This window comes from Megalobrama amblycephala, linkage group LG4 (genome assembly GCF_018812025.1).
Source record: "Megalobrama amblycephala isolate DHTTF-2021 linkage group LG4, ASM1881202v1, whole genome shotgun sequence".
NCBI lineage: Eukaryota > Metazoa > Chordata > Actinopteri > Cypriniformes > Xenocyprididae > Megalobrama > Megalobrama amblycephala.
Window position 1 is genome coordinate 1186350 of NC_063047.1, and position 25004 is coordinate 1211353.

At 38.9% G+C, this 25004-nt stretch overlaps 1 pseudogene; it reads left to right on the top strand.

Annotated features, from left to right (window-relative positions):
• The window catches only part of LOC125266232, a 125307-nt pseudogene that overhangs the window by 41428 nt on the left and 58875 nt on the right, over positions 1-25004 (top strand).

Sequence of the window (25004 nt, forward strand, 5' to 3'; positions counted from 1 at the left end):
AAAGAATTTGCTGATTTTCTATCAGAGTTAGTACTAGCTGCAGATAAAGTCCTTGTTGTTGGTGATTTTAATATCCATGTAGATAATAAAAATGACTCATTGGAATTGGCATTTACAGACATTCTAAACTCTATTGGTGTTAGACAACACGTGTCAGGACCCACTCATTGTCGTAATCATACTTTAGATCTAATATTGTCACATGGAATCGATATTGATGCCGTTGAAATTCTGCAGCAGCGTGACGACATCTCAGATCATTATCTAGTCTCGTGTATACTACATTTAGTTAAAGAGGCTAAACTGCCACCCTGCCATAAATATGGTAGAACCATCACTTCTACACTAAAGATCGCTTTATAAATAATCTTCCTGATCAGTTTCATCGCCTTAGCATACCAGACAGCTTAGAAGACCTCGATGTTGCAACAGAAACTATTGCCTCTGTCTTTTCCAGCACATTAGATTCAGTTGCTCCTTTGAGTTTAAAAAAGATTAAGGAATTTAATCAAAAGCCATGGTACAGTGAGCACACTCGGGCCCTAAAAACTGCAGCCAGAAAAATGGAGCGTTGCTGGAAGAAAACAAAACTAGAAGTATTTCGCATTTCGTGGAGAGAGAAAATGATTGAGTACAGAAAGGCCTTAAAAACTGCTAGATCTGCCTATTTTTCAAAACTCTTAGAAGAAAATAAACACAACCCTAGGTATTTATTTGATACAGTGGCTAAATTAACAAGAAATAAAGCTTCAACTTCTGATGTTTCCAAAGAGCACAGCAGTAATGACTTTATGAACTTCTTTACTTGCAAGATTGATAATATTAGAGAGAAAATTATAACCATGCAACCGTCTACTACAGTATCGTGTCAGACATTGCATTGTAGTGTCCCTGAGGAAAAATTCATTTCATTTACTGCTCTAGGGGAGGAAGAATTGTCTAAACTTGTTAAATCATCAAAATCAACCACATGTATGTTAGACCCTATACCGACTAAGCTATTGAAAGAGATGCTTCCAGAAGTCATAGATCCTCTTCTTAATATCATTAATTCATCTTTGTCATTAGGATACGTACCAAAAACTTTTAAGCTGGCTATTATTAAACCTCTTATTAAAAAAACACAACTAGATCCTAAAGAATTAGTCAATTATAGGCCAATCTCAAATCTTACTTTTCTGTCAAAAATACTAGAAAAGGCAGTTTCATTGCAACTATGTTCCTTTTTAGAAAGAAATAATATCTGTGAGGATTTCCAGTCAGGATTTAGACCATACCATAGTACTGAGACTGCTCTTGTCAGAGTTACTAATGATTTGCTCTTATCATCAGATCGTGGTTGTATCTCTCTATTAGTGTTACTGGATCTTAGTGCTGCAATTGACACTATCGATCACAATATTCTCTTAAATAGACTTGAAAACTATGTTGGCATTAGTGGAATAGCATTGTCATGGTTCAAATCATACTTATCTGACCGTTATCAGTTTGTAGTAGTAAATGATGAGATGTCATATTGATCACAAGTTAAATATGGAGTACCGCAAGGCTCAGTACTAGGACCATTGCTTTTCACTCTGTACATGCTACCCTTGGGAGATATCATTAGGAAGCATGGCGTTAGTTTTCACTGTTATGCTGATGATACTCAGCTCTATATTTCTTCGCGCCCTGACGAAACTTACCAATTCACTAAATTAACAGAATGTATAGCTGATATAAAAAATTGGATGACCAGTAATTTCCTACTACTAAATTCAGAAAAAACAGAGATTCTAATTTTTGGACCAAAAACTTCTTCACATAATAACCTAGAATACTGTCTAACACTTGATGGCTGCTCTGTTAAGTCTTCGTCGTCAGCTAGGAACCTGGGTGTGCTCTTTGATACCAATCTTTCATTTGAAGGCCATGTTACTAGCATCTGTAAAACCGCATTCTTCCATATTAAAAATATATCTAAACTACGACATATGCTCTCAATGAAGAATGCAGAACAGTTAGTTCATGTGTTCATGACCTCGAGGTTAGATTACTGTAACGCTCTACTGGGTGGTTGTTCCTCCCGCTTGATAAATAAACTACAGCTCGTACAAAATGCAGCAGCTAGAGTTCTTACTAGAACTAGGAAGTATGACCATATTAGCCCAGTTCTGTCATCACTGCACTGGCTTCCTGTTAAACATCGTATAGATTTTAAAATCTTGTTAATTACTTTCAAAGCACTAAATGGTTTAGTCCCCCAGTACCTAAGCGAGCTCTTAATGCATTATAGTCCTTCACGTTTATTGCGATCTCAGAATTCAGGCCAGCTGATAATACCTAGAATATCGAAATCAACCGCATGTGGTAGATCCTTCTCCTATTTGGCACCTAAACTGTGGAACAACCTTCCTAGCATTGTTCGGGATGCAGACACACTCTGTCAGTTTAAATCTAGACTAAAAACGCATCTCTTTAACCTGGCATACACGTAACACATTATAAATGTATATTTTCAAATCCGTTAAAGGATTATTAGGCTGCATAAATTAGTTCAGCCGGAACCGGGAACACTTCCTATAACACCAGATGTACTTGTTATATCAGAAAAAGAATGGCATCTACGCTAATATTAGTCTTTCTGTTTATCCCGAGGTTTACCGTAGTCAACCGGATTCAGGCCGTATCCAGATGAGACCGAGGACCGGTGCCTTGACACGACCACAACACAGCCCTGAAGTATCAGCAGAGATCGAGTCGACTAGATCATCCATTTTGAAGGCCTCATCAACACGACAGCCAGTGCCACAGTGCCACAGTTTCCTCAAAATTATAATCACGATTATTAATCACGTTTGTTCTATCAAAGAGTAATGTAACTATGGCTATTTTGCAAGTTCTTTACCAACCTACACTTCACCTAAAAAGCCTGTAGGTGGCACAAAGACTTAATTTAACCAACTATGATAACTTCGTTAGATGGTAAATCAATACAAAACATGGTTTTGGTGAGCGCTTTGTAATATGTATTCACATTAGATTTTAAAGCAACAAAATTCGTTTGCAATAAGACAAACCAGATTCAAATTGCACGGCAAATTCGTAAAGCAAAGAACAATCATTTCTAGCTGATCAACATTATGAAAACTGGAAAAACCTTTAGGAACCTCAAAAGATAAAACAGCGAAATTCCTAATATTACTTCCAATATTTCCAAATGATGTTTATTTTCATAGAGTGGGCCAATATTGTGACGATTATTTAAAATCAATCGGGAGAAGCAGATATCGTTATCGTGATTCAAATACGATTAATCGTGCAGCCCTAATTTAATTTAATTTAATTTGACTTGACATTTGATATTCAACAGTATTCTTTTGATCTTCCTGCATTGACACTCTTCTTTAAAAGGAAAATTATATACCAATTATCAATGTAAAGCTGCTTTGACACAATCTGCATTGTAAAAACCGCTATATAAATAAGGGTGACTTGACTTGACCTAAAGGATTATTAGGAACACCTGTTCAATTTCTCATTAATGCAATTATCTAATCAACCAATCACATGGCAGTTGCTTCAATGCATTTAGGGGTGTGGTCCTGGCCAAGACAATCTCCTGAACTCCAAACTGAATGTCAGAATGGGAAAGAAAGGTGATTTAAGCAATTTTGAGCGTGGCATGGTTGTTGGTGCCAGACGGGCCGGTCTGAGTATTTCACAATCTGCTCAGTTACTGGGATTTTCACGCACAACCATTTCTAGGGTTTACAAAGAATGGTGTGAAAAGGGAAAAACATCCAGTATGCGGCAGTCCTGTGGGCGAAAATGCCTTGTTGATGCTAGAGGTCAGAGGAGAATGGGCCGACTGATTCAAGCTGATAGAAGAGCAACTTTGACTGAAATAACCACTCGTTACAACCAAGGTATGCAGCAAAGCATTTGTGAAGCCACAACACGCACAACCTTGAGGCGGATGGGCTGCAACAGCAGAAGACCCCACCGGGTACCGCTCATCTCCACTACAAATAGGAAAAGAGGCTACAATTTGCACGAGCTCACCAAAATTGGACAGTTGAAGACTGAAAAAATGTTGCCTGGTCTGATGAGTCTCGATTTCTGTTGAGACATTCAGATGGTAGAGTCAGAATTTGGCATAAACAGAATGAGAACATGGATCCATCATGCCTTGTTACCACTGTGCAGGCTGCTGGTGGTGGTTTAATGGTGTGGGGGATGTTTTCTTGGCACACTTTAGGCTCCTTAGTGCCAATTGGGCATCGTTTAAATGCCACGGCCTACCTGAGAATTGTTTCTGACCATGTCCATCCCTTTATGACCACCATGTACCCATCCTCTGATGGCTACTTCCAGCAGGATAATGCACCATGTCACAAAGCTCGAATCATTTCAAATTGGTTTCTTGAACATGACAATGAGTTCACTGTACTAAAATGGCCCCACAGCCACCAGATCTCAACCCAATAGAGCATCTTTTGGATGTGGTGGAACGGGAGCTTCGCATACACACACACACACACAGGTGCTGGTCATATAATTAGAATATCGCGATAAAGTTCATTTTTTTATTGTAAATTATTTTAAAAAATGAAACTTTCATTTATACTAGATTCCCTACATGTAAAGTAAAACATTTCAAAAGTTTTTTTTTTTTAATTTGTTGATTAGAGCGTACAGCTAATGAAAGTCCAAAATCCAGTATCTCAAAATATTAGAATATTTACATTTGAGTTTCATTAAATGACCATCCCTACAGTATAAATTCTGGGTATCTCTTGTTCTTTGAAACCACACTAATGGAGAAGACTGCTGACTTGGCAATGGTCCAGGAGACAATCATTGACACCCTCCACAAAGAGAGTAAGTCACAGATGGTCATTACTGAATGTGGTGGCGGTTTACAGAGTGATGTATCAAAGCATATTAAATGCAAAGTTGACTAGAAGGAGGAAATTGGGTAGGCAAAGGTGCACAAGCAACAGGGATGACCACAAGCTTGAGAATACTGTCAAGTAAAGCCGATTCAGACACTTGGGAGAGCTTCACAATGAGTCAAATGAAGCCGGAGTCAGCGCATCAAGAGTCACCACACTCAGACATCTTCAGGAAAAGGACTACCAAGCCACTTCTGAAACAGAAACAACGTCAGAAGCATCTTACCTGGGCTAAGGAGAAAAAGAACTGGACAGTGAACAGTGGTCGAAAGTCCTCTATTCAGATAAAAGTAAATTTTGCATTTCATGTTGAAATCATGGTCCCAGAGTCTGAAGGAAGACTGGAGAGGCACAGAATCCAAGCTGCTTGAAGTCTAGTGGGAAGTTTCTGAAGTTAGTAATGATTTGGGGGGCTGTGACGTCTGCTGGTGTTAGTCCATTGTGTTTTATCAAGTGCAAAGTCAATGCAGCCATCTTCCAGGAGATTTTGGAGCACTTTATGCTTCCATCTGCTGACCAGCTTTATGGAGATGCTGATTTCCTTTTCCAGCAGGACTTTAGCACCTGCCCACAGTGCAAAAACCACTTCCAAGTGGTTTGCTGACCATGATATTACTGTGTTTTATTGGCCAGCCAACATGCCTGATCCCTGAATCTATGGGATATTTTCAAGAGAAAGATGGAAATATTAGGAAATAGGAAATATTTTAATATTTTGAGATACTGGGTTTCGGACTTTCATGAGCTGTACGTTCTAATCATCAAAATTAGGGAATCTAGAATATATGAAAGTTTCATTTTTAAAAATAATTTACAATAAAAAAATGAACTTTTTCACGATATTCTAATTATATGACCAGCACCTGTGTGTATATATATATATATATATATATATATATATATATATATATATATATATATATAGTAAAAATGGAATTGCATTGGTCTGAATCGTCTTAGCAAAAATGTTTTTATAAACAAACAATTACACCTGTTCCAGAAGTGGTCAAATGAGCAGCAGGAAAACTGACAATTCATTCTTATATAAAGATATAGGCTAAGGATGTTGATTAAGTAATGGTTGAGTTGGTGTTTTTTTAAAAAAAGAAAAAAAAAAAGTACAACTTTATCTTATTGCAAGATTGGGGAACAATAAGGCGCTAAACAAAATTTACTACACTGGGCACAGCAGACAGGCAATGGCAGTGACTTTTAATGATTTTGCAGGCATGCGTGTTAAAACTAAGTGTACCTGCCGCTCATACTACATTCCTTACGGTACTACTGTACCAACAATACTACCAATACTATGGCATTGCCAGTAGTTTGAAGCTTTAGTATCACAATACTACTGTAGTACCGGTACACCGTGCAACCCTAATATGAAATGTTGGTATTGTGTTATTTTATTAAATTGTTGTTACAATTATCTTGTTTTGTTTGCTTTATGAAGGTCGCCAGCAAGATCAGAGCACAGATTTGATCTGAAATTCAGGCCACTGGCTCCAAAGGTGGACCCTGACCCAACCTTTTCACTTTTCCAAATATTTGTTACGCACAGGACAGCAACCAAATCAAGTCAGTTTTATAGAGCTTTTTAGATGCAGGCTGTGTCGGGCAGCTTTACAGTAATAGCAATATAATTTTGGCTGCACAGCAGCTCTAGAAGAAAATGGTGCCACTGTGCAGGACAGTTCAGTTTGCATACAATGGTGTGCAGTGAAGACAATGAAGGCAGATCAAAACATTGTTGAATATCAAGTGTCCCCAACTAAGCAAGCCAGAAGCAACAGCGGCAAGGAACCACAGCTGCCCCAAAAGGCCTCTCCAACATCAGATTCAAACACTCTAGTCGCTGGCCTTCAGAGATTTAAAAGATCTATATCCTATCTAATCCAATTGCTTCCATGTTAAAGAAGCTCAGCAAACTCTTACCAGCCAAATTCTTCAGCTTCAGCTTGTTCTCTCGCTTAATCCTACAAGCTCACCATATCCACTGCAATTAACACCATCAATCCACTAAAATAGGATCGCTGCAAAAGCGTCTTCTCACCTGATTCCGCAGGATCCCACTCTGTTCTTACACTGCTGCTCCCGCAGGAGCTCCTTCCCTGGCAAACCTTGCCTTCATGGCGCAGCAATGTTATCTCCATGCTCTCGCAGGAGCTCAGTTCGTTACTGCAACAGTAATGTAGGGGACTGCTTCTGCTGGAGCTCAGTTTTCTGAGGAGGGAAAAAAAAGAAAAAAAAAAACCTTTCTGTAAACCTTTCTTTCCACCACTGACGAGGCTTACCCATCCAATGCTGCGAGTCTTGATTTCCCATCGAATGCTGCGAGAGCCCTCCCGGTCAGTTTCCATCTTTTTTCCTTCTTTGTCCGGCGAGGCTTACCCGTCCGATGCCACGAGTATTGATCTCCTGTCGGATGCAGCGAGAGCCCTCCCGTTCAGTTTCTATCTTTTAAAACTTTTTCCGTCCAGTGAGGCTTACCCGTCCGACACAGTGAGTCTTGATCTCCCGTTGGATGCAGCGAGAGCCCTCCCTGTCAGCTTCCATCTTGCTATCCTTCTCTGTTCGGCGAGGCTTACCCGTCTGATGCCACAAGTTTTGCTTTCCAGGAGCCTTGGTCTCCCATCTGACGCCGCGAGAGCCTCCCGGTCAGCGCTTCCTTCCTCGTCCGGCGAGGCTTACCTGTCCGAGGCCTTGAGCATTGGTCTCCTGGAGCCTTGGTCTCCTGTCGGATGCCGCGAGAGCCTCCCGGTCGTTCTACTGTGCTTTACTTTCTGCCCGTCTACCAGCGAGGCTTACCCGTCTGATGTCATGAGCCTTGGTCTCCCATCTGATGCCGCGAGAGCCTCCTGGTCCGTGCTTCTTTCCTTGTCCGGCGAGGCTTACCCGTCCGAGGCCTTGAGCATTGGTCTTCTGGAGCCTTGGTCTCCCGTCGGACGCTGCGAGAGCCTCCCGGTCGAGCCTCTGCTCTTTACTTTCCGCCTGTGGGCTAGCGAGGTTTACCCATCCGATGCCATGAGCATTGGTCTCCTGGAGCATTGGTCTCCCATCGGATGCTGCGAGAGCTCTCCTGGCCAGGCATTCCAATTTCTTTCATCCCGCCATCAGCCAATGGAACCCACTCACCTGTTGCCAGGGACTGCAGAGGCTGAGTGAGCCCCTTTTGGCTGGTCATTCCTAAACCACGTTGCCCCTCGTCTTTCGGTCGGTAGGGCTCACCCGTTTAACACTGAGCATTGGTCTCCTGTCGGACGTAACCAGAGCCCTCCCGATCGGCCGGTCCAAATCACGCAAATCACGCGCTCCCCGTCAACCGGATCCCAACAGAGGCAGCACGGACCCCCCCCGCTCAGACGGTTTAACTCATACTCCTCATTTATCACCCGGTAGGGCTTTACACATCCGATACAACGAACATTGGTCTCCTGGAGCCTTGGTCTCCCATCAGATGTCACAAGAGCCCTCCCGATCGGTCGTTCCAAATTTCAGCTTCCCATCGTTTGTTGGCTAGTAGGGCCCGTCCGCCTGGTACAGTGATGCGCTCCTGTCAGTGGCAACATGGGCTCTCCTGGTCAAGCGACCAGGCTTCTTGAAATGACAGTCCACCAATTCTCTGCGTCTTTTGGGGGTCTTTAGTCTGGCGGCTGTCCTTTTTGCTCTTTTGCTTTTTGGGGGGAGTACTCTGGGTTCGGGCCAAAATTCTGAGCTCGGAGCCCTCTCCCTGGACAGCACGCCAAATACGCATAACTTTACTCTATTTAATTATATGGATATGATGCGGGAGGAGCAAAATGCGGGAGGAGCAAGTTCAGATAATTAACCTAATTAGCACAGGTGGAGAGTATTCAGTTAATCAACTCAACCAATGTCAAAGGTATAAATTCAGCAGACTGACTTCTGTTCATCTGAGAGTTTATCAGCATCCCTCCTCCACCCCATCTCCTCACTTATAGTTCTATCTACTTTTACCACACCGGGGGGGGAGTACTCTGGGTTCGGGCCAAAATTCTGAGCTCGGAGCCCTCTCCCTGGACAGCACGCTAAATACGCATAACTTTACTCTATTTAATTATATGGATATGTGAACTCGTGAAATGACAAAATGAAACGATAATTGGATTATGAAATTAATGTCGCCAGTAGGTGTCAGCAAGTCATTGTGTTAATAATTAAGTTATTAATTTAAGCGATTAGTTCAAAACGCTGATTTATTCAAGAATATATCAATTGAATCTCTATAATCTTTTGGGCCATTGAATCACTCAGATTCAATGATTTGTTCAAAGACTCTGATTCATTCAGTAATGAAACACTGCAGAGTGCGCTAGGAGTCAGTCGCACAACGGTTCTGATATGCGTTGGAAGTTTAGTTGGCAGAGAAAATAAAACACAGTTTTGTGTGACATTCATTAATACTCAATATTAATGAAATAAACTCAGAATATTGCCTTAAACAAAAGTTATAACTCTAAGAAAAGGAAAAAATAGCATGTTGCCTATTATATACATATATGAAAGGATAACTGAATATTTGACATTTGACATGTCCTACACTTCTCTATGAAAAAGAAACTCAAAATAGAATAGGCCTAATAGATATGCAAATATACACAAATATACACACAAATATATTTTTTCTTCGGAAAAAGACGTTTCATTCCCGCCCACATGTAGAGATTGAATATTCAAACTGCTTATTTGTTTCCAACCCAGAACGAAAAAAGAAAAATCAAGCCAATTTTTTTTTTTTCGTTTTCATTTTAAAAATGAAAAACGAAAAAAAGTGTGGTTTTCTAATTTTTCTGATTTCAATATCAAATCAAAACATGAATGAATGGAAGATACCATGATTTTTATTTTGGTCCGTGTACTTTTGAGTCTATTCCGTTTTCGTTTTTTTAACCATGCTAAGAAAACAAAAAACGAACAGTTGTTGTATTTTTAAATGCTATGTTGAATACCAAAATTTTAATTAAAACCGAATGCACAAATTTCATGACCACAAAATAAATATTGACTTCTTTTCAGATTGTTTATTACATTTTGCATCTTTATAAACCAAAATTAAAAATTAAAACAGATTAAAGTCAAAGAAATGGCAAGTTCATTTGTAAAATTGTTGTTTATCCCACACTTTTGAGAGCCATGTCTCTAAAACATGCTAATACTTGACTTTCAACCCATTTTCACTCACGAGGGGTTCGATACATACAAAATGTATGTTTGCGCATACTAAAGGATTTGCGCACGCCTTATGAACGACTGCTGTATAGCAATGTAATCGTCTTTACCTTCATTACAATCATCCATCAAAACCTTTTTAGCAACACTGGTTTTCTGAAAGTGTTAGTTTGTGTATCCTATGTTCATTAAGCAGTTGAGCATTTTAAGCCACCGTTCAGTCTGTATTTCACAGCAGCACGATGAGAAGCGTCCTGGGCTGATCTGAAACAATCACGCAATACCTACGTGAGAGGTGGTGCTTTGAACTGAGAGCTGAGAGCTTTGAAACTTGACATGTTTGTAGTCAGGAAGTTGATTTAACTACTAGAAAAGACTGGATGTGAATATATTGATGTATGGAATAAATAGAGACATATAAACACATACCTAAAATAAGCGGACATGCACAAATTGAATATCTATGCAAAATGTTTTCATTTACTTTGTGGTTGCTTTGCCAGGGATTATCATAGAAACATATATCATGACTTGTTGGAAAGGTGGGGTTGTGCTGAATCCAACAATACCAAATATGTAAATATAGCATGACAAATCAGGGTTGTCTGTCACTCATTGTATGAGATGTCCAAAATGAATGAAAATGGAACACTGACATAATTTAGTCCAAAGTCCATTATCAGTGGTGAGAAATTCAAATATAAGATACATCTAATTATGAAATATTTCATGTGGCACCTTGTACTTTATGGAAACAAAGATTGAAATCGAAAGATAACACCTTACCATAGCACAAACAGGAGACCAGGAGTCAGGATTGCAGTTTGACCTTAATGAGCCTTTTAATAAAACTATAACTTAACTTCACACAATACAAATTAAATTACTGTCTTAAATCAAACAAATGGCAATCTAACTAAACAAACACTCTGTGGGGGAATGAGCCGTGTCTTCTGAGGCTGTTTTTTTTTTTTTTTTTTTTTTTTTCTAGCAGCAACCATTTAGAACATGAACTGATTTTGGTAGCCATTCTGAGGTCAGCCCCCATGATTTTACAACTGCAACACACCACTGTCACTCATCCACATTGTCATCAGTGACAAAGTGGGTCATATTTGGACAGTCTGGGAAAGGGCAAGAGCAAAACTCTGTGCAGGTCAAGCCCACTGAAAGACACTGGCATTTTGTGGCATTGTTGCAGTTTCCATCTTTGCAGTAGAGGTGGGTGATGTCTCTGACTTCTTTAGGTGCTAGTGCCTTCTGGAACATCACAGGTTCAATGCACTCATCTTCTCTGAGCCTTCATCCTCTGCCAACTGGGTTCCAGAGGTTTGGCCAGGTGGCTGTGATGCCATACTGCTGTTTGGTACAAGGCTCTCAGGACATGTTGCTGGAAGGCATCTTCTGTTAGGGGTAGATTTGCTGCTGACAAATCTGTGGTAGATGCTAACATGTACCTCAGCTCATCCAGGTTGGTGCAAGGATGCCCATCCACCTTTTTCTTTCGGCCATACAGGAGGAGGGCATACCTTCTTGCCACAGGCAAAGCCTCTTCCAGGCTACCAGAGAGACCAAATTTTGTAATTTCCTGTAACTCACAAAGATGGGTCTTCAGTCTTGTGAGGGCAGTGGCCTTCCCAATTCTGTACAATCTACTTGTGGTGTCACAACCCATGAGGGCGTGGCATGCAGGTAAGCACTCACAAAGCACTAATTCAAGCTTCTGAGTGATCGAACAGATAGGGACGAATCTTTCCTTAAGGCCATGTCCAGAGTGCATGAACACTGTTAAGGATCCAAACATCCTTTTGCTTGAATAGTACAGAAGCAAAACTAGTACATCTGTATCATCACATTTGACAATTAGACGAGAATGTGACTGTAAGGTGTATTGCATGTAACACCAGCCTTGTGTCAGCCTCCTCCTGGTCACTGTAAAGATCTTTCAAGGGGTGAAAGCCTGACTTGTTAACCCTCTTAACCTCCTGACCATTTTCAAAGCCACCTGTCAAGATGACCGTGTTTCCTAAAGAAATTCTCGTTGGCCCAGTACTAGCCATGTAGGTGCTGACAAAGCTACATAGAGCAGCCTTGTTTCCGCTGATCCTGAAGTATTTTCTGTAGTTTGGAACACTTGTTTTCCCTGTGATGATATGTGTTTGTCTGCTGGTGTGAATGGTGCCTCTTTGTCTTTCAAGATCTTTGACTGAGTGTTGGTGGTCATATCTATCAAACACTATAACGACACAGCTGTTACCTTCCTTTCCCATTAAAGTTGTGATCTTTTTCCAGACACACTCACCCAGGTCATTGAACGTTGAAAGGCTGAATCATTGAGACTCTGTAGAAGAGCCATGCCATCAATGATATATCCTGATGGTTCTTTAACATTTGGCAGCTGCTGTGTCTCTTCAACAACAGCCTCAAGTTTCTTGGCCAGGTCAGCTTTTGTTGTTTTCCTCATGCTTCCATCATCATAAAACAAAAGACATCACAGTCTCCATGGACACCTCTCTTTGCTTGGAGACAGCCAGTTATCTTCGAAAAAGCACGTCTGAGTCCATGTGAACCTTTCTAGATATGCTGACTCCAACTGATGTTTTCATGTCCTTGAAGGTTGCACACTGGTTTCTTTTCTCTGGCTTCTGGAAGCTCTTTGTTCTTTTTGATTTTGCCAGATTTCGCCATAGATTTCACCATAGCATGAGTTGTACGCTTCCCATCCAGGGTGTCTTCATTTTGGTCAAAGTTGTTGATGGCTGCATCAACAATTCCATGTTCAGTGACTCCAGTGAGGCCAGTTGGATGTAGACACCACTCTCTGTCCTTGATATCTGGTCTGCTGCCACAGATGTGAGGAAGTGCCTAACCTCTGTATAGGAAATGCAGTGCCCAATTGCACTGAGCTCATTGATGAGTGTCTTACTACCAAACTCATGATGTATCAAAATGGCAAATCCCAGTGTGATTGGTGTATGGATGTGACAGCTCTGTCCAATAAGATCATGGCAAATTGCGATAACACACAGATTGTCCTTTGAAGCTGGGTCATTTGTTGGGTACATACTTGCTGCATTGGAGACGTGATAGACGGTCACTGCTGACATGGTTGACTGTCGTGCTCTAACTGCTCCATGCTTTTCCTCAATATGTCTGCAGCTCTGTGTAATATTTGGATTTTGGAAAGACTCTGACTTGTCTGTGAAAGTGTTGTCTCACAGTCTACTGTTATTTCTGTGAGTTTAACAGCTTCCCTCAGTGCACAACCTATGGTCATACTATCTGAGCAGATCAGATCTGACTGTCCTGGACGTGGAACAAATACAAGCCTGTCTTTGTAATGTTGTTTCAGCTTTTCCTTTAGTTTCCAGGATCTACAATGGGTACGGAAAGTATTCAGACCCCCTTTAATTTTTCACTCTTTGTTATAATGCAGTTATTTGCCAAAATCATTTAAGTTCATTTTTTTCTTCATTAATGTACACACAGCACCCCATATTGACAGAAAAACACAGAATTGTTGACATTTTTGCAGATTTATTAAAATAGAAAAACTGAAATATCACATGGTCCTAAGTATTCAGACCCTTTGCTCAGTATTTAGTAGAAGCACCTTTTTGATCTAATACAGCCATGAGTCTTTTAGGGAAAGATGCAACAAGTTTTTCACACCTGGATTTGGGGATCCTCTGCCATTCCTCCTTGCAGATCCTCTCCAGTTCTGTCAGGTTGGATGGTAAACGTTGGTGGACAGCCATTTTTAGGTCTCTCCGGAGATGCTCAATTGGGTTTAAGTCAGGGCTCTGGCTGGGCCATTCAAGAACAGTCACGGAGTTGTTGTGAAGCCACTCCTTCATTATTTTAGCTGTGTGCTTAGGGTCATTGTCTTGTTGGAAGATAAACCTTCGGCCCAGTCTGAGGTCCTGAGCACTCTGGAGAAGGTTTTCGTCCAGGATATCCCTGTACTTGGCTTTTTTAGCAACTTGGCTTTTTTTTAACTCCATGCGGGCTTTCATGTGTCTTGCACTGAGGAGAGGCTTCCGTCATAAAGCCCCGACTGGTGGAGGGCTGCAGTGATGGTTGACTTTCTACAACTTTCTCCCATCTCCCGACTGCATCTCTGGAGCTCAGCCACAGTGATCTTTGGGTTCTTCTTTACCTCTCTCACCAAGGCTCTTCTCCCCCGATAGCTCAGTTTGGCCGGACGGCCAGCTCTAGGAAGGGTTCTGGTCATCCCAAACGTCTTCCATTTAAGGATTATGGAGGCCACTGTGCTCTTAGGAACCTTATGTGCAGCAGAAATGTTTTTTTGTAACCTTGGCCAGATCTGTGCCTTCCCACAATTCTGTCTCTGAGCTCTTCAGGCAGTTCCTTTGACCTCATAATTCTCATTTGCTCTGACATGCACTGTGAGCTGTAAGGTCTTATATAGACAGGTGTGTGGCTTTCCTAATCAAGTCCAATCAGTATAATCAAACACAGCTGGACTCAAATGAACGTGTAGAACCATCTCAAGGATGATCAGAAGAAATGGACAGCACCTGAGTTAAATATATGAGTGTCACAGCAAAGGGTCTGAATACTTAGGACCATGTGATATTTCAGTTTTTCTTTTTTAATAAATCTGCAAAAATGTCAACAATTCTGTGTTTTTCTGTCAATATGGGGTGCTGTGTGTACATTAATGAGGAAAAAAATGAACTTAAATGATTTTAGCAAATGGCTGCAAAATAAAAAAGAGTGAAAAATTTAAGGGGGTCTGAATACTTTCCGTACCCACTGTATATGTCTATGTGTTGAACTATGGACACACCTTCTTCCACAGCAATTATCTTTAGTATTTTATCATAGCTATCAGTCAAAGAGTTGAGAGTCCTCACTTTCATATATTTGGACAATACTGTTTTATCAATGTCTTCAGTGAGCTTAATAAAGGCTTTGTCATTGACATTGGTCTGCTTTTCTGATTATTTTCTTCAAATGGCAGCTGCTATATTTCTTTCAGAGACGTAGTGTGCAAGGCACATTTTATGGTATTTGGCATCATATACAAAGATATCTGGGCATGAAAGAATTCGAAGATGTACATCTTCATCAAGCCTTTCAGAAGCTGCCCAAAGGACCTTGTCTCTGATACTTGCGCCTGTACCAGTCGAAATGGCTATCAGAGGTTCTGGTCTAGAGTTGGCCTTCCCACAAATGAAACAATCTTTCCGTATTTTAAATGATGTTGTATCAGCCCTACTCAGCCTTCTTGGTGCAGATGTGCTCTCACTCTCAACAATTGCAACTTGCTGCTGCTCACTGATTTTTGTCTTACTGCAGTAGTTCGCTCTACATGATATATGATATAAAACTTTGATTTTGGAAGAAAGTATGTCATCTGTATATGAAGCCAGAGTTTTATGGACATCATCATCTCTCTGCTGAGCAAGGGCAAGTATGCATTGGAGGCCTTCTACTGTGGGGTTTTGGACATAGGGATCTTTTTTCTTTCCCTTTTGAAAATGTTTCCCACAAATTATACAAAGCTTTGGATCCATTGTCTGTAAGACATTCTCCATAATTCAAGAGACTAGTGAAAAGGAAAAATGATATAAATTTCAGAATTTCCATTGAAATGCAAATCAAGTTGAATTACACATGCAACATTAGTCAGAGGGCTAGGTATTTTTTTAGCTAGGCTAAGCAGTTGCTACAACTAGCTATTTAGCTACTTGTATTAGGCTAGGTCAGCCTTTTCATTTGACATAATATTTGTAATGATTTACTAGTCTGGTTATGAAGATATCAATAAAGACAATCAAGTAGCTAGCTACAGCTGGATCCAACCATTAGCCTAACAGTAGTCAACTCACTAGACCAATCAAAAACTAAATATATCTAATATCTTGTTTTTATTTACTTAAAGATCACACCAGTGGGGTGAAGTAAGTAGTGTAGGCTCTTCTGCCCACTGCTGGTCTGGACAGACAAAAGCTAACAATATTATTTTCCATTATTCAGTAATGACCAAAACAAAATTCAAGTGGATATTCATATTTTAATAAAGGTGTTCCATTCCAGTGTTAACCTGATTCAATTGGATCTGTGTTTCATATGAATTGTATAGTATACTGTGCCTTATGAAATGTATAATTATTAAATGTATAATAAATATAGATCAGCACTTATCTAATGTAACATACTTTGCAGTAACAATGAATTTCTCAACATTCATCTCATTACTCATAATGTGGACTTGGACTTGATTTGGACTTGAGACTATTTTGTCCAGTGTTCTTTCATTTTGGACACATCATACATTGAGTGACAGAACACTCTGATTTGTCATGCTATATTTACATATTTGGTATTGTTGGATTCAGCACAACCCCACCTTTACAACAAGTCATCATATGTGTTTCTATGATAATATCTGGCAAAGCAAACACAAAGTAAATGAAAACATTCTGCATAAATATTCAATTTGTGCATGTCCGCTTATTTTAGGTATGTGTTTATATGTCTCTATTTATTCCATACATCAAGATATTCACATCCAGTCTTTTCTAGAAGTTAAATCAACTTCCTGACTACAAACATGTCAAGTTTCAAAGCTCTCAGAGCTTGTGTGATTGATCTGCACTAGTTTATATGCCTTAATTCCCATACGGACAGGCTATATTTTAGTCCTTTTTTGGTTTTGGGGTGTATAACAATATCTGTTAATTTAACAATCTTAGCAGTGAAATATTTTTAGCCAAGAATCCATTTCATATATGGGACACCTTAGAGATGAGGAAAAACATTGTTGGGTTTAGTTCTACCTCCGGTAGGGGTATCTCAAAAATTTGGGGGCATTGTCACTAGCCTATATGTCACGTTGCCAATGCTTGTTTGGCAATTTTTTGACAACCAAAACTTTGTTGAAAACCTGTTGTACACATGGTCCACAATCATGCCTTTTGTTCTCTGATTGATTGATAATTCATCCTCTTTTTTTTTTCCAAGTAAAGTCTTTTTTGCTCAAATCTTTATCTTACATTTAAATCATTAAACATTTACTGTACTGATGGAACTTGGGTTTACTTGATATTCATACATTGTTTTTTAATGTTAAATATTAATTTTTTTTTTTTTTTTTTTTTTTTTATAAATTTTTTCATGTTAATGTAAATGTCAAGTACGACACAACAGACTTTTGGGGAACATTTTCCATCTCTCAGTTATCATTGATTTGCAATGAATTGCATATATATGCCATAAAAGCCTGATGTATAAGTGTGTGTGTGATATGATACTCAACAAAAAACACATGCAAACTTGTATATATACTGTATGCATGAGTTTTTTTTGTTGAGTATGATATTTATACATCAGGCTTTTATGGCTCATATATGCAAATCAATGATAATTGGGAGATGGACAAATAAATGTTCCCCAAAAGTATAGGCCTATTGCCTATGAAGCAACGTCTAAATTCGCGATATAGAACACCTAACAGCCAGAAAAAAGAGTCAGTAATTTAGATTTCCTATTTGTCTTTATTCATAGAGTGAAATGCAAAGGGATGGGATTGAGATTATACAAGGGGGAACTCAATGTGTTGGAGCACTAAACAAGAGCTATAATGTTTAGAAACTGTCATGTTTATGTGACAGAGGTGGTCTTCTCCATTCTGCGATGTGGTTTGCACGCACACTACAATGGCTCAGTCTCTGGCCAAACAATAAATGCACGAACACAAATACTGGTTTGGTGTATTTCTTCTTTTTACTGAAGGCTGTAGACTGTAGAATGAAATAAATCACCCTGTGGTTGTATTGCTGCAGGCATAAGTAACCCACAGCGTGCAGTACACATTGCAACTCCTGTCTTGCGTCATAACAGCATTAAAGGGTTAGTTCACCCAAAAATGAAAATTCTGTCATTTATTACTCACCCTCATGTCGTTCCACACCTGTAAGACCTTTGTTCATCTTCAGAACACAAATTAAGATATTTTTGATGAAATCCGATGGTTCAGTGAGGCCTGAGCAATGACATTTCCTCTCTCAAGATCCATTAATGTAGTAAAAACATATTTAAATCAGTTCATGTGAGTACAGTGGTTCAATATTAATATTATAAAGCCACTAGAATATTTTTGGTGCGACAAAAAAAACTAACAAAATAACGACTTATAAAGTGATGACCGATTTCAGATCACTGCTTCAGGAAGCTTCGGAGCGTTATGAATCTTTTGTTTTGAATCATGATTCGGATCGCGTGTCAAACTGCTGAAATCACGTGACTTTGGCGCTCCGAACAGCAGATTCCATACACTGATTTATAACGCTCCGAAGCTAAACATTATAGCTCTTGTTTAGTGCTCCAACACATTATTGAGTTCCCCCTTGTATAATCTCAATCCCATCCCTTTGCATTTCACTCTATGAATAAAGACCAATAGGAAATCTAAATTACTGACTTTTTTTTCTGGCTGTTAGGTGTTCTATATCGCGAATTTAGACGTCGCTTCATAGGCAATAGGCCTATACTAATTAATGACATTATTTTAATTTTTGGGTGAACTAACCCTTAAACACAAATTAGCATCGCAACACGTGATCACACTTTACATATAACAATAGTAATAATAAACAAAAACATACAAAAAGACATGCCTGTAGAATGAAATAAATCATTTAGTGGTAAAACGTAAAATAACATTATCCGTGGACTTACTAAGAAGGAGGCAGGAACCGGCGAACATTTAAACAAAACATTAATTAAAAATAAACAAATACAAAACGAAAGATTTCGTTTTGTTAACATTTATTATAACATTTATTATGTTTTAACATAATAAAACATAACATAAAAATCCAGGCCTGGTCCTCTCTCATCCTTCACCGTCGTCGCTCCTCCTTTTATGCTTCCGGAGCTCCTCCGTGAGGGACTCGAGGCCGGTGCGCTTCCCAGGTGAAGCTCATTAACACTCGCGTCACCGGTCTCGCGCCGTTCCCTCACGGCTCTCGCCCGCCCTGGTCGCCACATAGACGTTTTCTAAACATTGTCTTCCAAGCCATGCTGGCCTACATATATCTACACTATATTGCCAAAAATATTGGGACACCCCTCCAAATTCAGGTGTTCCAATCACTTCCACGGCCACTGGTGTATAAATCAAGCACTAGGCATGCAGACTGCTTCTACAAACATTTGTGATAAAATGGGTCGCTCTCAGGAGCTCAGTGAATTCAAGCGTGGTATCGTGATATCAATAAGTCCATTTGTGAAATTCCCTCACTACTAAATATTCCACGGTCAGCTGTTAGTGGTATAATAACAAAGTGGAAGCTTATTGGGAAGAACAGCAACTCAGCCATGAAGTGGTAGGCCACGTAAAATCACAGAGCGGGGTCAGCGCATGCTGAGGCTCACAGTGAGCAGAAGTCGCCAACTTTCTGCAAAGTCAATAGCTACAGACCTCCAAACTTCATGTGTCCTTCAGATTAGCTCGAGAACAGTGTAGAGCTTCATGGAATGGGTTTCCATGGCCGAGCAGGTGATCCAAGCCTTACATCACCAAGTGCAATGCAAAGCGTCGGATGCAGTGGTGTAAAGCACACCGCCACTGGACTCTGGAGTGACCAATCACGCTTCTCTGTCTGCAATCCGATGGACGAGTCTGGGTTTGGAGGTTGCAGGAGAACGGTACTTGCCTGACTGCATTGTGCCCAGTGTAAAGTTTGGTGGAGGGGGATTGTGGTGTGGGGTTGTTTTTCAGGAATTGGGCTTGAACCCTTAGTTCCAGTGAAAAGAACTCTTAATGCTTCAAGACATTTCATGCTCCAACTTTGTGGGAACAGTTTTGAAGATTTGAAGGAGTTTTGAACAATTTTGAAGGAGGGATCAACTGTATTACTTCACACAATACTCAGCTACATCAATAAAGAGTTTTTTTTTTCAAACCCATTTGCTGATTAAGTTAATTTTATATGCAAACGTAACGTATGCCAAATCCACGCTTATCAATGACTCGATTCTTCAGAGATTTCCATTTACACCATACATGAATAACCCATTGTTGAACAGACCTTCTCTAATCATCAGTACAAACAATGACTAAACAATAACAAACAACAACAACAACAGAAATAGCAGAAAATCAAACAATAACCCAAAACAAGAAATCACAGAAAGTCTCATCAGTGGAAAGAATACTTGTACTTGTGATAAAGTCCAGACATATAATGTAGGAAATGTCCCATATGCCCTGACACATCAGTCTCTTCTTCAATGATAGCACCTCCACATTATTCCCATAGCACAAGTTGACAAATAAACAAAAATCCTTCTACAAAAAAAAAAAAAAAAAAAAAAAATACAAACATACAAACATACAAACAGGAAAAAACACACTCATAAAATAGTGTTGATGACAACCTCAAGGAATAATAACTGTCAATAATAACAGTCAAAGCTATTCAGAATAGATCATTCAGTGGTTATAATCAAGCATTACTCACAACTGAGCAGCAAACAATTAAATTTCTCAACAAGGATGTTCTCTCAGGGCCAAGAAGGAACACAAAACACACCATGCTATCCTCTATCTTACTCTTCTTCTTTCCCATTTTATGGCGTTTGGCATCCAGATTATTGGTGCATTACCACCCCATCTGCTCCGGAGTGAGGATCAGATAATAGGTTTACCATCTTATTTCTTTACCTTATATTTCCAACTCAATTTTACCCCCCTACCACCACCACCACACACTCAAAAAGAGAGGGAAAAAAAAAATCTCCAAAATAATCTTTTAATTATCCAAAATAACTAGTTCTGTTTTCTATACACTACTAATATCCTTTTGTAATTCCTCCCTCACATTCTCTCTCTGAACTTCATATCTTCTACAAGCCATGATTATATGCTCAACTGTTTCCTCTTCTTGACATCCTTCACACAATTCTGTCTGGTGTTTTCCTATCATCTTAAGAGTTTTATTTAGTGTACAATGTCCCAACCTTAACCTCGTCCTCATCACTATTTCTCCCTTTATCCTCTCTATCCCAGCTTTATTGCCAAATTTTCTATCTTACTCTACTACTTCCTCATCTTTTATCACACACAGGGAGCACACTAGGACTGGTGGTGAGGATGAAAGCTACAACCATTAGAAGCTTGTACAGTTCATGACACTGTTACACTGTTGAGCTTCTTCTTCTTTTTTTTTTTTTTTTTTTTTTTAATATTTCTACTTAGTTTTTATTAACTTTTACTTAAGTACTAAATTACTAAAATTTAAAATAATAAAATGAAAAAATAAATAAATAGAAATAGAAAAAAATCTGAAATAAAGACTATTTCAGTTTAATTTTAAAATTTCCTTTTAGGTTTATTTTATTTGTTTTTATTAATTTTTACTCAGGTACTAAATTACTAAAAACTAAGATAAAATTATAAAAATAGAATAAAAACATTTTAAAAAAGGATTTATTATTATAATTTTTTTCATGACACTTTAAAAAAAAAATAAAGTTGTAAAGTTAAAGTTTGTAAACTAACTTTGATTTTGGCTTTAGAAAGCCTTAATGGGCAGCCTGAGTCAAAAGAGCCAAAGCATAGTTCAGTGTTCTGGAGCTGCCCCGCCACTAAATAAATAAATTCTTGTATTTAGGGCTGTAAAACGTTTTTTTTTTTTTTTACATTATTATCTTTGATGATTGATTAATCTATCAATTATTTTATCAATTAATCTATTGCGTATTTTTGGCTCCACTTTATATTAGATGTCTTTACCTACTTTGTACTAACATTTAAATGAATCATTAAATTATTGTGGACATACATGTTTTTACATTGTACTTATACAGTATTTCATGAAAATACCTGCATCATGTATCTATATTAGGGGTGTGATGAGACAGGTAGCTCATGAGAACGAGACGAGACAAGATTTTTACGGACCATTTTTAAGAAATCCTCAATGGCGAAATACATGACTAGAAAAATATTCTACAGGTGCATTTGAAATGTTTGGTCACACTTTATATTAAGTGGCCTTAACTTACATCAAAAAATAAGTACAATGTACTTATTGGGTTGATACTAAATTGCAAAACACATTTACTGCTATTGAGGTGAGATCCGGGTACGGTTGGAAAGCTTTGGTGGTATGGGTAGGTTTAAGGGTAGGGGTAAGGGTTAAGGGATGGGTCAACAGTGTAATTAGAAATGTAATTACAGAAAGTAATTACAGATGTAATTACATGCAGGTGTTTTTAAAATATAAGTACAATGTAAAAACATGTATGTACACAATAAGTGCATTGTATCAAATGATTAATTTAAATGTAAGTACATAGTATTTATGTTACAGATCCCTTGTTCCCCTGGATTTCCCATGATCCTCCTGTTTCTTCACCTGCACTCACTTCCCTCGTCAGCTCCTCATCATCACTCATCACCTGCACCTGGACTCTATTATCATCACTCCCTTTATATGGCACTCACTCCCTTCACTCCTGGTCCGTTCTATGTTAAGTCAAAGTGTATGTTTGGTGTTTCCAGCCTGTGTTTATTAAAGTATTGGATGTGATTGTGGAAATCCGCATCTGCCTCATCTCTATACCAACGACACGTAACAATTTAAGGCCACTTAATATAAAGTGGGACCAAATGTTTTAACTAATCATCTTGTAATGAATGTCATTTCAGTTCTACTTTGAGTATGAATTATCATATGCAGTAAAAGACAACAATACTCAAGCACTGTAAAAGGTTTTGCCACTAACTCAACTGACTGACTTCTCTTCTGTATCTCTTTCAGTCTCTTCAGACCTTACTGTACATGATTTATGAGCTTCTAACTGAACTCCTTTCCACAAACTGATCATAGAAATAAAAACAGTATAAATAAAAATGTTAATGTTAATAAATGAGACCTTATTGTAATGTATTAACCAACATCAACTAACAATGAGCAATATGCTACAGTATTTATTAGGGATGCCGCAATTCTCAATATAATATTGAACCGTTCAGTACGACATCCACGGTTCAATACGCGCTTGTGAATTGCGTTTTTTTCGGTTTTACGTTTAAATAATTTATGTGCGCTTTATTTCTCTCCGAATTGGCTGTTTGTGTGTGCCTGTAAGTCTACGAGCTGAGATGAAGAAACTCCTCCCCGCCAGTAAATATTCAATCACTATGTTCTAAAGTTCAGGCGCGGTGAACCATCATTCCACACTTTAACAGGGCGAGCGGCGGTGAAGTGAGGCTACAGTACGAGGAAGCGTCTTTCAAATCCGTGGTGTGGAGACATTTCAGTTTTGCCGTTGAGTATAATGCCAAGGAAGAAAAAAATGGTAAACAAAAAAATGACTGTCTGCAAGCATTGTTTTACACGTGTAGCCTACTCAAACGGAAACACTTCCAACATGACTGCACATCTGCGGTGCCATCAGCCAGCAATATCACTGTCTGAAGGCAGGATAGCAGGATAGCATAATTTTAAAATAAAAAATTATTTTATATTATACAATGCACTAGGAACTAGTGGACTTTTCTTTGCTTTTAAGTAAAATAAAGGAGTATTGCAATAAATCTTTTTAAAATATTAAAATTTTTATTTTTTCTTCTTAACCTCTTACTGTTCCTATTGCCCAAGCATAGAATAACAAAAAACACTCTTATTTGTCAAGCCATCAGAGCGGCGGCGACCATTATCCAACTGAATTAAATGTTTTTTATTTAAATAAAAAGCAAAACGACATTGGAGGCGTAATGTAAACATAGCGGTGGCATATTCTTTTCTAATCATCCCAACACTCTGTCATGGCAACATCACGAGACTACTTTTCACCTCGATGAGAAATCTCGTCACAATTTAGCTTCGCAAGATCTCGTCACACCCCTAATCTATAGTGTTAGGTTTTTTTTTTTTTTTTTTTTTACATTGAATCCATTATTGATTGATTAGTCAATTATAGTGCCTTATCCGTATAACGTCTAGGTTACTTTTGTAACCCCCATTCCCTGAAGGAACAAATCCACAATACTAGGTTTCTTTTCATTTATTTTGAACAGACAGTAGTGCAAATGACAGTTTGTTCTACCTAGCGGCATTTAGTTCCCTAGTTGGTACAGTACTACAGAGCCCCTAAAGGGACATGGTGGTGGAAAAAAATTGAGATGGGAGAACATTTTTTTTTTTTTTCCCCCCAAATCTTTTGCGTTCCCCCGAGAAACTTTGCATTCCCTTGCTGTGAGCTCGGACAAACACTTCCTCTTTAATGTCCTGCTGGCTGGCAGTAGTGTTTCAGTTAGTAACATACGTTAATAATGCACACAAATATTGCATGGCTCATAGAGTTTGAACTTGTTGGACTCAAATATAAAGAAATGCAGTCAGTGCTTATGTCAAGCAGTTAAGTCACCAAGTTCAGGCTGTTCATACATCACTCCTCTCCTTTCCTCCCATCCCAAATATTTTTCACCACCATGTCCCTTTAGGGGTTCTGTACAATACAGCCTCCTATAGTGCATTAAGCATTAAGCAGTAACCAGAATGCACTCTTGCATAGGTCATATTTTTTGCAGCTCTGATAAAAACAAAAGGTGTTTGGTCACAGTCAGCTACAAAACTGTAAATTATCTTGAGTTACAAAATAAATAGCATAATGAAAAATAAAACTTAGGAGTGTTACAGTTTGCTCCACTTAAACAATATTTGAACATTCAAAGCTTAAATTTCTGCATTCCGCTCCGCACACAGTTGAGAGAGCGAGCCTTTCAAAATATTCTCTGTGAACACAGAAAGATGCTTTTGACGCGTACACACTACCTAGTGTACTTTGTTTTTTCTAGCTTGCAAGTCATTCGCATATGCGCTGTTCTTCTTC